This window comes from Panthera onca, chromosome B3 (assembly GCF_046562875.1).
Source record: "Panthera onca isolate mPanOnc1 chromosome B3, mPanOnc1 haplotype 2, whole genome shotgun sequence".
Classification (NCBI taxonomy): Eukaryota; Metazoa; Chordata; class Mammalia; order Carnivora; family Felidae; genus Panthera; species Panthera onca.
This window is the reverse complement of record NC_138344.1, coordinates 70,281,976-70,294,774: the sequence shown is the minus strand read 5'-3', so window position 1 is coordinate 70,294,774 and position 12,799 is coordinate 70,281,976. Positions and strand designations below refer to the sequence as shown.

General features: G+C 38.2%; 1 pseudogene; it reads right to left on the bottom strand.

Annotated features, from left to right (window-relative positions):
* Nucleotides 1–11,988: 11,988 nt before the first annotated feature.
* LOC132676910 (olfactory receptor 4F15-like) lies at nt 11,989–12,799 on the bottom strand (annotated as a pseudogene).

Below are 12,799 nucleotides of genomic sequence, written 5' to 3'. Positions count from 1 at the left end.
ATATACCAAAAAATGCATATTTGTTCTTCTAATAAAATAATATAATCTAAAGATGGTTACCTAGGTATTGAAGAACTAAAAATAGACTTTTTAAAGCACTAAGGGATCATTTTAAAAGCAGCTGAAGGAAAAAAAATACCAGCTTCAGAGCTGGAGGAATAAATGGGAGAGTTTGGCATTATTAAAACTCAGAAGCTTAGAGGACCCCACACACTGGAAACTCACACCTATGAAAGGGGGTCAGTGTAGGAGTTTTGACAAGAAGCATAACTTCTCTAAACCAGTTTCTGTAAAATAGAACTACATTCTCATAGCTTGTCAAGGATAAAACACATAAGTTACATAAAACACTTAACAGTGTCTTTCACAAAGCAAACATACATACTATGAAAGCTCCCAAGGCCATCCATTTATTGTTAGGATAAAGTTCAAACTGTGATGTTTTTCAACACCTAAAGGCCCTGCATAATGTGGTTTCTGTCTGCAGACACACCCCAAAACCATGCTCCTCATTATCATCTCAGCTTCTCCAGGCCATGAATGGAAAACAAAACAAAAACCACAGATGATACAATCCTAGAAATTCATAGTATATTTATTATTTGCTGTTTGTTTATTGTAGGCGATGGTTTTTTTTAAAAGGACACCCAAAGCATAATCAACAAAAGAAAAAATAGGTACACTGGACTTCATCCAAACTAAAAATATTTGTGTCAAAGCCTCCACTCAAGAAAGTGAAAAAAAAGACCTGCAGATGAGAGAAAGTAGTTGTAAGACTCCTCTGATGAGGATCTTGTAGCCAGTGGAGTGGTGGCCCTCAAAGAGATAGGTCTATAAGCTATATCACAACTCCTGAAACTACTGATGTGACCTTACTTGGATAAAAGGTCTTTGTAAATGTAATAAGGGTACTGAGATGACATTAATTTGGAGAACCTGGGCTGGCTCTAAATCTAAAAGCAACTGTCCTAATAAGAGACAAAGAGGAAAAGACAAGAATACAGAGAATAGGACCATGTGAAAGCGGAGGTAGAGGATGAAATCATGCAGACATAAGTGGATGCTGGAAGTGGCAAGAAAGGATTCTTCCCTAGATATTTATGAGTATGTCAACATACTTATTTCCAATTTCTAGCCTCCAAAATCGCAAGACACTAAATTTCTGTTTTAAACCACCAAGACTGTGATAATTTATTATGGCAGTCCTAGAAAACTAATACAGGTCTAAATATAAAGGACTCCTAAAATTCCATAATAAAAACACAATCTCATTTTAAACTGAATGAAATATTTGAAAATACATATCTCTCAAGAAGATAAACAAATGGCCAACCAGGAAGCACATGAAAAGATGCCCAATATCATTAGTCGTTAGATGAATTCAAATCAAAACCAGAATGCATTCTCATTTCACACCCACTGGATTGGCTATAATAAAAATTATAAAATAACAGGTTTTGGTGAGGATATGGAGAAACTGAAATGTGTATACACTGCTGGTGGGAACATAAAATGGTGCAGCCACTGTGGAAACCGTTTGACAGGTCCTCAAAATGCTAAACATAAAGTTACTATAGGACCCATATGACCCAGCAGTTATACTCAAGAGAACTGACAAAAGGTGTTCAACAAAAAATCGTGCACAGATGTTTGTAGAAACACTGTTCACAATAGCCAAAAGGTAGGGATAATCCAAACATTCACCAACCGATGAATAAAATGTGGTATATTCATTCAATAGAATATTATTCAGTCATGAAAGAACTTAAATTCTGATGCATGCTACAATATAGATAACCCCTCAAAACAGTTTGCTCAGTGAAGGAAGCCAGACACACAAAAAGTCACATAATATTTCATTTATATAAAATGTCCAGAGAAGTCAAATCCATAGAGACAGAAAGTGGCTTCATGGTTGCCGGGAGATGTGAGGAGACAGAACCGGGACTGACTGCTAACAGGTATGAGGTTTATTTGGGGTGATGAACATGTTTTAAGAAATAGATGATAGGAAAAGTTACCTTGGCCAAAAGTTATACGCCAGGAACATAAATTCAGTCACCACAAACGAGTTCCCTTTCTTCACTGACTCTGTGTTTACATTAAAAGAAAAAACTAAAACTAAGTATGCTAGAAATGCTGAAAGAAGATTTTAATTGGTTTCCAACTGTGGGAAATTTTAAACAATCTTTACTATCAGACACAAGAGGCTTTTAAGAATGCATTCATTCAACCACCTTTCACTGACCACCTACTGATAATACCCAAAAATATACCAGATACTGTGTCAAGTTCTGGCATAAAATCCTCATCTGCCTTCAGGAAGTATACTCCTTAGTGGAGGAAATAGACATTAAATAATCACTGGTGTGTCCAGTTACATGTTACATGTACACTTGATAAACTGTATTCTATTATTGTGCTACAAAATCTGATCTATGTTCATAGACCCCCAAATATCTAGCTTACTATTACATTATTTGAAGATTTTAATACTTAAGTATTGTGTTTCCCACTTGGCCTATCTCAGATTGAACACTGACAGCATTAATAAAACCTCCCTCCATTGTTTATTGTCTTCCTTTGTTTTGTGCTATTATTAACATTTCCTCTACAATATTGTCTCCTTTATTTGCTATTTTTAATTTTTTGAAATTTATTTCTGTATTATTTTGGTATAAAATTTTATACCTTATTATACTGTCTACCTTCATGTAATGTGCTTAGTTCCCTCACTTAATAAAGGGCTTTCATTTTCGGCATTGACAGTTCTACGATATTTTCTGACTCCTACCTATTGCTGATGAGAAAAATCAAAATTATTCCATACTTTTTCTCTATATCTCCCCCATTAAAAATATTCAATTTATCACAGAATTAAGCCTTACATACTATTCTTTCACGTGTAGCCTCATCTTTAAATGTATAACACAATGTATTAAATTCTAGGTGGGAAAAGCTGCCCTGCTAGGTGGACGAGGAGCTGTCGGAGTGAGGCAGTTTCCTCAGGAGTAATGGCGGGCCTGTGCTAGGGTAACACCACCGACCTCCATTTCCTTTACCCTTCTAACCAAACAATATTCCTGCCCAGTTACAAAGTGCAAGTTGTTTCCCTAAGTGCACTCTGAAATACACAAGAATGTCTTAGTCTTTATATGCTCCAGTCTGGTATTGTCCAAAAGTATCAAGAGTCACCTGGGGAACTTTTTAAAGGTTCTTAAAAAGACAATGTATTGAAGATGGTGGCGTAGGAGGACGCTGGGCTCACTGCGTCCTGCTGATCACTTAGATTCCACCTACACCTGCCTAAATAACCCAGAAAACCGCCAAAAGACTAGCAGAATGGATTCTCCAGAGCCAAGCGCAGAGGAGAGGCCCACGGAAGAGGGTAGGAAGGGCAGAGAGGTGGTGCACACTACACGGACTGGCGGGAGGGAGCCGGGGAGGAGGGGCAGCCCGCCAGCCAAGCAGAGGCCCCAAGTCTGGCTTGCAAAAGTGGAGGACCCAGACAGAGTGTGTTCTGACAGCAAGTGGGACTTAACATCTTGAAGGTTATAAGTTAACAGCTCTGCTCGGAGAGTGGGAGGGCTGGAGGACAATGGGAGTTAGAGTTGTTGAGCCCCAGACAACAGAGCTCAGCTTGGTGGGGAACAAAGGCGTTCGCCAGCGCCATTCCCTTGCCCATCCCCCAGCCCAAAACCCAAAGGGAACCAGTTCCTGCCAGGGAACTTGCTTGCACCATGCAAACACCCAACCCTGTGCTTCTGTGGATCCACCCCTCCGGTGGCGGTGGAGGGTCTGACTCCCTCTGGTTGCCACAGGGCCCCTCCCAAAGAGGATCAAGGAAGGAAAAGCAAGCTGAGCCTGCCCCTCCCTCCCCTGTGCACCTAGCCGATCCACCCCAGTTAATACGCCAGATCCCCAGCACCACAAGCCTGGCAGTGTGCAAGGAGCCCAGACAGGCACGCCACCCTACAGTGATTCCCACCCCTAGGAGAGGGGAAGAGAAGGTACACACCAGTCTGCCTATGGCCCCAGCGGTGGGCTGGGGGCAGACATCAGGTCTGATGGTAGCCCCGCCCACCAACACAAGTTATTCAAGACAGCACAGGGGAAGTGCCCCCCAGTCCCGCACCACTCCTGGGACTATCCAAAATGGCGAAACGTAAGAATTCCCCTCAGAAAAACGTCCAGGAAATAACAACAGCTAATGAACTGATCAAAAAGGATTTAAACAATATAACATAAAGTGAATTTAGAATAATAGTCACAAAATTAATCGCTGGGCTTGAAAACAGTATACAGGACAGCAGAGAATCTATTGCTACAGAGATCAAGGGACTAAGGAACAGCCAGGAGGAGCTAAAAAATGCTATTAATGAGCTGCAAAATAAAATGGAGACAACCACAGCTCGGATTGAAGAGGCAGAGGAGAGAATAGGTGAACTGGAGGATAAAATTATGGAAAAAGAAGAAGCTGAGAAAAAGAGACATAAAAAACTCAAGGAGTATGAGGGGAAAATTAGAGAACTAAGTGATGCACTAAAGCGAAATAATCTATGCATAATTGGTATTCCAGAGGAGGGAGAGAGAGGAAAAGGTGCTGAAGGTGTACTTGAAGAAATAATAGCTGAGAACTTCCCGGATCTGGGGAAGGAAAAAGGAATTGAAATCCAAGAGGGACAGAGAACTCCCTTCAGACGTAACGTGAATCAATCTTCCACGTGACATATCACAGTAAAACTGGCAAAATACAAGGATAAAGGGAAAATTCTGAAAGCAGCTAGAGATAAACGTGCTCTAACATATAAAGGGAGACCTATAAGACTCATGACCGATCTATCTACTGAAATTTGTCAGGCCAGAAAGGAACGGCAGGAAATCTTCAATGTGGTGAACAGAAAAAATGTGCAGCCGAGAATCCTTTATCCAGCAAGTGTGTCATTTAGAATAGAAGGAGAGATAAAGTCTTCCCAAACAAACAAAAACTGAAGGAATTCGTCACCACTAAACCAGCCCTACAAGAGATCCTAAGGGGGATCCTATGAGACAAAGTACCAGAGACATCGCTACAAGCATGAAACCTATGGACATCACAATGACTCTAAACCCGTATCTTTCTATAATAACACTGAATGTAAATGGACTAAATGCGCCAACCAAAAGATATAGGGTATCAGAATGGATAAAAACCAAGACCCATCTATTTGCTGTCTACAAGAGACTCATTTTAGACCTGAAGGACACCTTCAGATTGAGGTGAGGGGATGGAGAACTACTTATCATGCCACTGGAAGTCAAAAGAAAGCTGGAGTAGCCATACTTATATCACACAAACTAGACTTTAAATTAAAGGCTGTAACAAGAGATGAAGAAGGGCATTATATAATAATCACAGGGTCTATCCATCAGGAAGAGCTAACAATTATAAATGTCTATGCATCAAATACAGGAGCCCCCAAATATATAAAACAATTACTCACAAACATAAGCAAACTTATTGATAAGAATGTGGTCATTGCAGGGGACTTTAACACCCCACTTACAGAAATGGATAGATCATCTAGACACATGGTCAATAAAGAAACAAGAGCCCTGAATGATACATTGGACCATATGGACTTGACAGATATATTTAAAACTCTGCATCCCAAAGCAACGGAATATACTTTCTTCTTGAGTGCACATGGAACATTCTCCAAGATAGATCATATACGGGGTCACAAAACAGCCCTTCATAATATACAAGAATTGAAATCATACCATGCATACTTTTAGACCACAATGCTATGAAGCTTGAGATCAACCACAGGAAAAAGTCTGGAAAACCTCCAAAAGCATGGAGGTTAAAGAACACCCTATTAAAGAATGAATGCGTCAACCAGGCAATTAGAGAAGACATTAAAAAAATATATGCAAACAAATGAAAATGAAAATACAACAATCCAAATGCTTTGGATGCACCAAAGGCAGTCCCAAGAGGAAAATACATTGCAATCCAGGCCTATCTCAAGAAGCAAGAAAAATCCCAAATACAAAATCTAACAGCACACCTAAAGGAAATAGAAGCAGAACAGCAAAGGCAGCCTAAACCCAGCAGAAGAAGAGAAATAATAAAGATCAGAGCAGAAATAAACAATATAGAATCTAAAAAAACAGGAGAGCAGATCAATGAAACCAAGAGTTGGTTTTTTGAAAAAATAAACAAAATTGACAAACCTCTAGCCACGCTTCTCAAAAAGAAAAGGGAGATGACCCAAATAGATAAAATCATGAATGAATGGAATTATTACAACCAATTATACATTAATAAATTATACATTAATAAAAGAAAAGAGAAGAACCATATGATCCTGTCAATTGATGCAGAAAAAGCATTTGACAAAATGCAGCATCCTTTATTAATAAAAACCCTCGAGAAAGTTGGGATAGAAGGAACATACTTAAATATCATAAAAGCCATTTATGAAAAGCCCACAGCTAACATCATCCTCAACGGGGAAAAATGAGAGCTTTTTCCCTGAGATCAGGAACATGACAGGGATGGCCAACTCACCGCTGTTCTTTAACATAGTGTTGGAAGTCCTAGCATCAGCAATCAGACAACAAAAGGAAATCAAAGCCATCAAAGCTGGCAAAGATGAAGTTAAGCTTTCTCTTTTTGCAGATTACATGATATTATACATCGAAAATCCGATAGACTCCACCAAAATTCTGCTAGAACTGATACATGAATTCAGCAAAGTTGCAGGATACAAAATCAATGTACAGAAATCAGTTACATTCTTATACACTAATAATGAAGCAACAGAAAGACAAATAAAGAAACTGATCCCATTCACAATTGCATCAAGAAGCATAAAATACCTAGGAATAAATCTCACCAAAGATGTACAAGATCTGTATGCTGAAAACTATAGAAAGCTTATGAAGGAAATTGAAGAAGATATAAAGAAATGGAAAAACATTCCATGCTCATGGATTAGAAGAATAAATATTGTTAAAATGTCAACACTACCCAGAGCTATCTACACATTCAGTGCAATCCCAATCAAAATTGCACCAGCATTCTTCTCGAAGCTAGAACAAGAAATCCTAAAATTCATATGGAACCACAAAAGGCCCCAAATAGCCAAAGTAATTTTGAAGAAGAAGACCAATGCAGGAGGCATCACAATCCCAGACTTTAGCCTCTACTACAAAGCTGTCATCATCAAGACAGCATGGTATTGGCACAGAAACAGACACATAGACCCATGGAAGAGAATAGAAACCCCAGAACTAGACCCACAAATGTATGGCCAACTCATCTTTGACAAAGCAGGAAAGAATATCCAATGGAAACAAGACAGTCTCTTTAACAAATGGTGCTGGGAGAACTGGACAGCAACATGCAGAAGGTTGAAACTAGACCACTTTCTCACACCATTCACAAAAATAAACTCAAAATGGATAAAGGACCTGAATGTGAGACAGGAAACCATCAAAACCCTAGAGGAGAAAGCAGGAAAAGACCTCTCTGACCTCAGTCGTAGCAATTTCTTACTTGACACATCCCCAAAGGCAAGGGAATTAAAAGCAAAAATGAACTACTGGGATCTCATGAAGATTAAAAGCTTCTGCACAGCAAAGGAAACAATCAACAAAACTAAAAGGCAACCAACGGAATGGGAAAAGATATTTGCAAATGACATATCGGACAAAGGGCTAGTTTCCAAAATGTATAAAGAGCTCACCAAACTCCACCCGAAAAAACAAACAATCCAGTGAAGAAATGGGCAGAAAACATGAATAGACACTTCTCTAAAGAAGGCATCCAGATGGCCAACAGGCACATGAAAAGATGCTCAATGTCGCTCCTCATCAGGCAAACACAAATCAAAACCGCACTCAGATATCACCTCACGCCAGTAAGAGTGGCCAAAATGAACAAATCAGGAGACTATAGATGCTGGAGAGGATGTGGAGAAACGGGAACCCTCTTGCACTATTGGTGGGAATGCAAACTGTTGCAGCCACTCTGGAAAACAGTGTGGAGGTTCCTCAAAAAGTTAAAAATAGACCTACCCTATGACCCAGCAGTAGCACTGCTAGGAATTTACCCAAGTGATACAGGAGTACTGATGCATTGGGGCACTTGTACCCCAATGTTTTTAGTAGCACTCTCAACAATAGCCAAATTATGGAAATAGTCTAAATGTCCGTCAACTGACGAATGGATAAAGAAATTGTGGTTTATATACACAATGGATTACTACGTGGCAATGAGAAAGAATGAAATATGGCCCTTTGTAGCAACGTGGATGGAACTGGAGAGTGTTACGCTAAGTGAAATAAGCCATACAGAGAAAGACAGATACCATATGGTTTCACTCTTATGTGGATCCTGAGAAACTTAACAAAAACCCATTGGGGAGGGGAAGGAAAAAAAAAAAAAAGAGGTTAGAGTGGGAGAGAGCCAAAGCATAAGAGACTCTTAAAAACGGAGAACAAACTGAGGGTTGATGGGGGGTGGGAGGGAGGGTAGGGTAGGTGATGGGTGTTGAGGAGGGCACCTTTTGGCATGAGCACTGGGTGTTGTATGGAAACCAATTTGACAATAAATTTTATATATTAAAAAATAAATAAATAAATTCTAAGCAACAGTATAACTGAAGGTTCTCCAAATCTCCCTTAACTAGATGGAGAATCCTTTAGATATCTCAGGAAGTGCTTATGCATACAACATCCTACAAAGTTTTGCATACTTAAAGTTATTTCCTTTAACCCTCATATACTTGAAAAATAGATTGGCTCTAAACTAATTTTTATATCACATTTTATTTCTTTGAATCTTTTGGAAATATAGATCCATTGTTGCCTTTCTTTGCATACTACTATCAAGAAGTCAGATGCCATCCTGACTTTCTTTCCTATCGACCTTGTTCAGTTATTTTGGTAAGAGGCTCAGAAGATACAACATTTTATTTAAAAAAAAAATTTTTTTTAACGTTTATTTATTTTTTTTGAGACAGAGACAGAGCATGAATAGGGGAGGGACAGAGAGAGAGGGAGACACAGAAATCGAAACAGGCTCCAGGCTCTGAGCTGTCAGCACAGAGCCCGATGCGGGGTTTAAATTCACGGACCGTGAGATCATGACTTGAGCCGAAGTCGGACACTTAACCCACTGAGCCACCCAGGCACCCCGATACAACATTTTAAATAGATAATAATTTTACTAGGCTATGCTTTGGAATTCACCATTTTGTATCAACTTTTCCAAATTCATTATAAGATATATCATTATGTATATATTCTGGTCTTTTATTTTTGACACATTAATAAAAAAAATTTGATATGTTAATTCTACTCTATTGCCTCATTTTCAAATTATACAAATATTGACTACCCCTTGCCCAGTTCTATGAAACATCCTTTTATCCTGTATCTCTCATTGTAATTTTGGCCATTCTGTTCTCCATGGGGTATGTGGTAGTTGATTCCTCATTTTTGTGTTTGTGAGGTTCAGCAAAACGGTCTTTAGAACAAACTAACAATTTTAACCTGTGTTTCTTTTAACCAATTTCTTCTTAGTAAGACAGACTTTACACAAATTCTAATAGCTGCAATTTGGGTGATTACACAATGTTTTATATTACAACATATAATAATATGAATTCAGAGTTAGACTGTGTGCAGTATTTTATACCCTGAACAACCAAGGAGCATAAGGGAACATTCATATGATTCCCAAATTTCAAGAAAGTGACAATTTGACCAGCTCTATTCTGTAAAGGTTTTTTGTTTTTTGATTATTGTTTTTCCTGGTTTTTGTAAAAGGAATTTGTAGGGTTTTTTTTTTTTTTTAATTTTTTTCATCATGATAAGTGTACTTTTTAATTCCCATCCTCTATTTCACCCATCCCCCACTACCCTTCCCTTGGTAATCACCACTTTGTTCTCTATAGTTATGAGTCTATTACTTTGTCTCTCTCTTTTCTTCCCTTTGCCTATTTGTTTTGTTTCTTAAATTCCACATAAAAGTGAGAGCATATGGTATTTGTCTTTCTCTGGCTGACTTATTTCACTTAGCATTATACTCTTGAGCTCTGTCCACATTGTAGCAACTAGCAAGATTTCATTTTTTATGTATATGTATATATAAATATTATATATATGTACATGTATATATATTATGTATGTGTATATGTACATATACATGTATGTATATGTACATGTGTATATATGTATATATGTGTGTATATATATACACATACACACACAGAGGTGGGTATATATACCCCACCGCTTCTTTATCTATCTCTCATCTATTAAATGACACTTGGACTGCTTCCATAGTTTGGCTACTGTAAATGGTAATTTTGTCTTGTTCAATTATCTTCTGAGTAGCAGATGACTCTTACTTTTATTTCCAAATTTTCAGTCCTTTGTAGTCAAAGATTTTTAATTTCTGATTCAGATGTTCTTACAGATCTTGTATTACAGATTTAATGACATTTCATTTTATGATGGAATGTTATCATATATTTTTCCCTGCTTCATGGCTGGAATCAATATCAGCTTATACCCAGGTTCCAAAATAAACAGATTTTAACAGAAAATTAAATGGACATTTCAGGTGGCCTCAAAATAAATCTCATGAAATTTCCAAATTGGGAAATTTTGCCTAAAAAGACTTAAGATGTTTACCATCAGAGGCAATATTTATTCTTAAAGTTATAAGATATATCATCATGTGTAATTTTCTTTTTAAAAAAAATTTTTTTAACGTTTATTTATTTTTGAGACAGAGAGAGACACAGCATGAACGGGGGAGGGGCAGAGAGAGAGGGAAACACAGAATCGGAAGCAGGCTCCAGGCTCTGAGCCATCAGCCCAGAGCCCGAAGCGGGGCTCAAACCCGCGGACCGCGAGATCGTGACCTGAGCCGAAGTCGGACGCTTAACCGATTGAGCCACCCGGGCGCCCCAAATGTGTAATTTTCAAACACAAAAGGAGGAGACATCATGGAAGATATTTCATTCTGCACAATTGTAGATTAAAAAGAAGAAATATGAAATACAAAGGGAAGTAAATTTCACTCCACTATAAGAATAAAATTTCAACAAATAAAGTTTTTAAAAAGGCATTGTTTTGCTTCGTGGGGTGGTGAACTGTCAGTCCTGCAAGTCTAAACAGCACAGGCTTAATGCTTGAGTATGGAGTGTTCAGTGCTGCTTTGTATCCACGGTTAAGCAATACTACATAAGAGTTCCTTCTCTTTAACATTTTCTAAACCCCATCCTAGTTCTACTCTCTTTAATGAATGTTATTTCTTAAGTCATATCTTTTTGCTGTCACTTTATACATTTAAAGGGAATAGTTGAAAGCAAAGTTGAGATGAAAAAGATAAAACATTGTCCTCTTAGATGCCAGATCCTAATACGATCTCAAACACTAATAACTGTTTAACTATTTCTTTGCTCAATGTGTTACTTTCTGCATACACGATTATCAGACGATACTTAATATATGACAAAAATTATATTCATGTAACTGAGTGCATCTATTAACAAAAGTAACAACACACCTGAATCAACTTAAGGACAAGCCTGATTTGCTTGCCAAAAATAACTTAGGAGAACCAATCATCCTTTACATAAGAATATTTTCAACCCAGTGACAGAGAAAAATATCAGCATACACCGGTACCTCTGCAAATGTGCCTTGAAATTCAAAAAACTTTCCAAGATTCTATAGACCAGTCAATATGTAAGTCAAACAAAAAAGTGTATTTCAGTAATTTAAAATCTTAAAATATGCAAAATAGCCTTAAATAAATTTATAATCACACTATTGGCCATTAATATGAAATAAACTACCCAAGATATTTGTGCTACTGAAATAAAGAAAACAAATGGTCTTAAGATAATATTTAACCCTTCAATACTTGTGCATACAGTATTGCTTGCAGAAGGCATGACTTGTTTTCTCATTTAGAACTATTTAGAAGATCATCCTCAAACTCCATCTCCTCATTGCCAACTTCATGTCCTTGTTCCTCAACGTGTAGATAATGGGATTCAGAATGGGTGTGATCATAAAGTCCAAAATGGCAAGAAAACTTATCCACTGGCACTGTGGGAAATGGCCACACATAAACAAAGATGCACAGTCCGAAGAACAAAACCACCACAGTGATGTGAGCTGACAGAGTAGAAAAGGCTTTAGACAAACCACCTGAGGAATGTTTCCATACAGTGACCAGGATGAAGATATAGGAGATGAGCAATAAGAAGAAGGTGCCCATGGAAACGAACCCAGTGTTGGCATTAACCATGAATTCCATTCTGTAGGTGTCTGTGCAGGCAAGTTTGATAAGCCAAGGAAGGTCACAGTAAAAGCTATCTATCTCATTAGGACCACAAAAAGGCAAATGGACAACAAAAGCTAACTGGACCACTGCATGAATGAGTCCAATAACCCAAGCACCGGACAGAAGCAAAATGCACATGTGTGGGCTCATGATAGTCAGGTAGTGGAGGGGCTTGCATATGGCCACATATCTGTCCAAGGCCAGAGCAATGAGCAAGACCATCTCAGATCCACCCAGGACATGAAGGGCAAACATCTGGTGACACAACCCTGAAAGTATGTGGTTTTGTGCCCAGAACACAGGTCACAATCATCTTAGAAACCCTTAAGGTGGAAAGACACAAATCAATAAAGGAGAGTTTAGCTAAAAGGAAGTACATGGGGGGTAATGTAAATGAGGATCAAAGGTCACTGTAAACACAAGGAGGTTTCCCAGGACCAT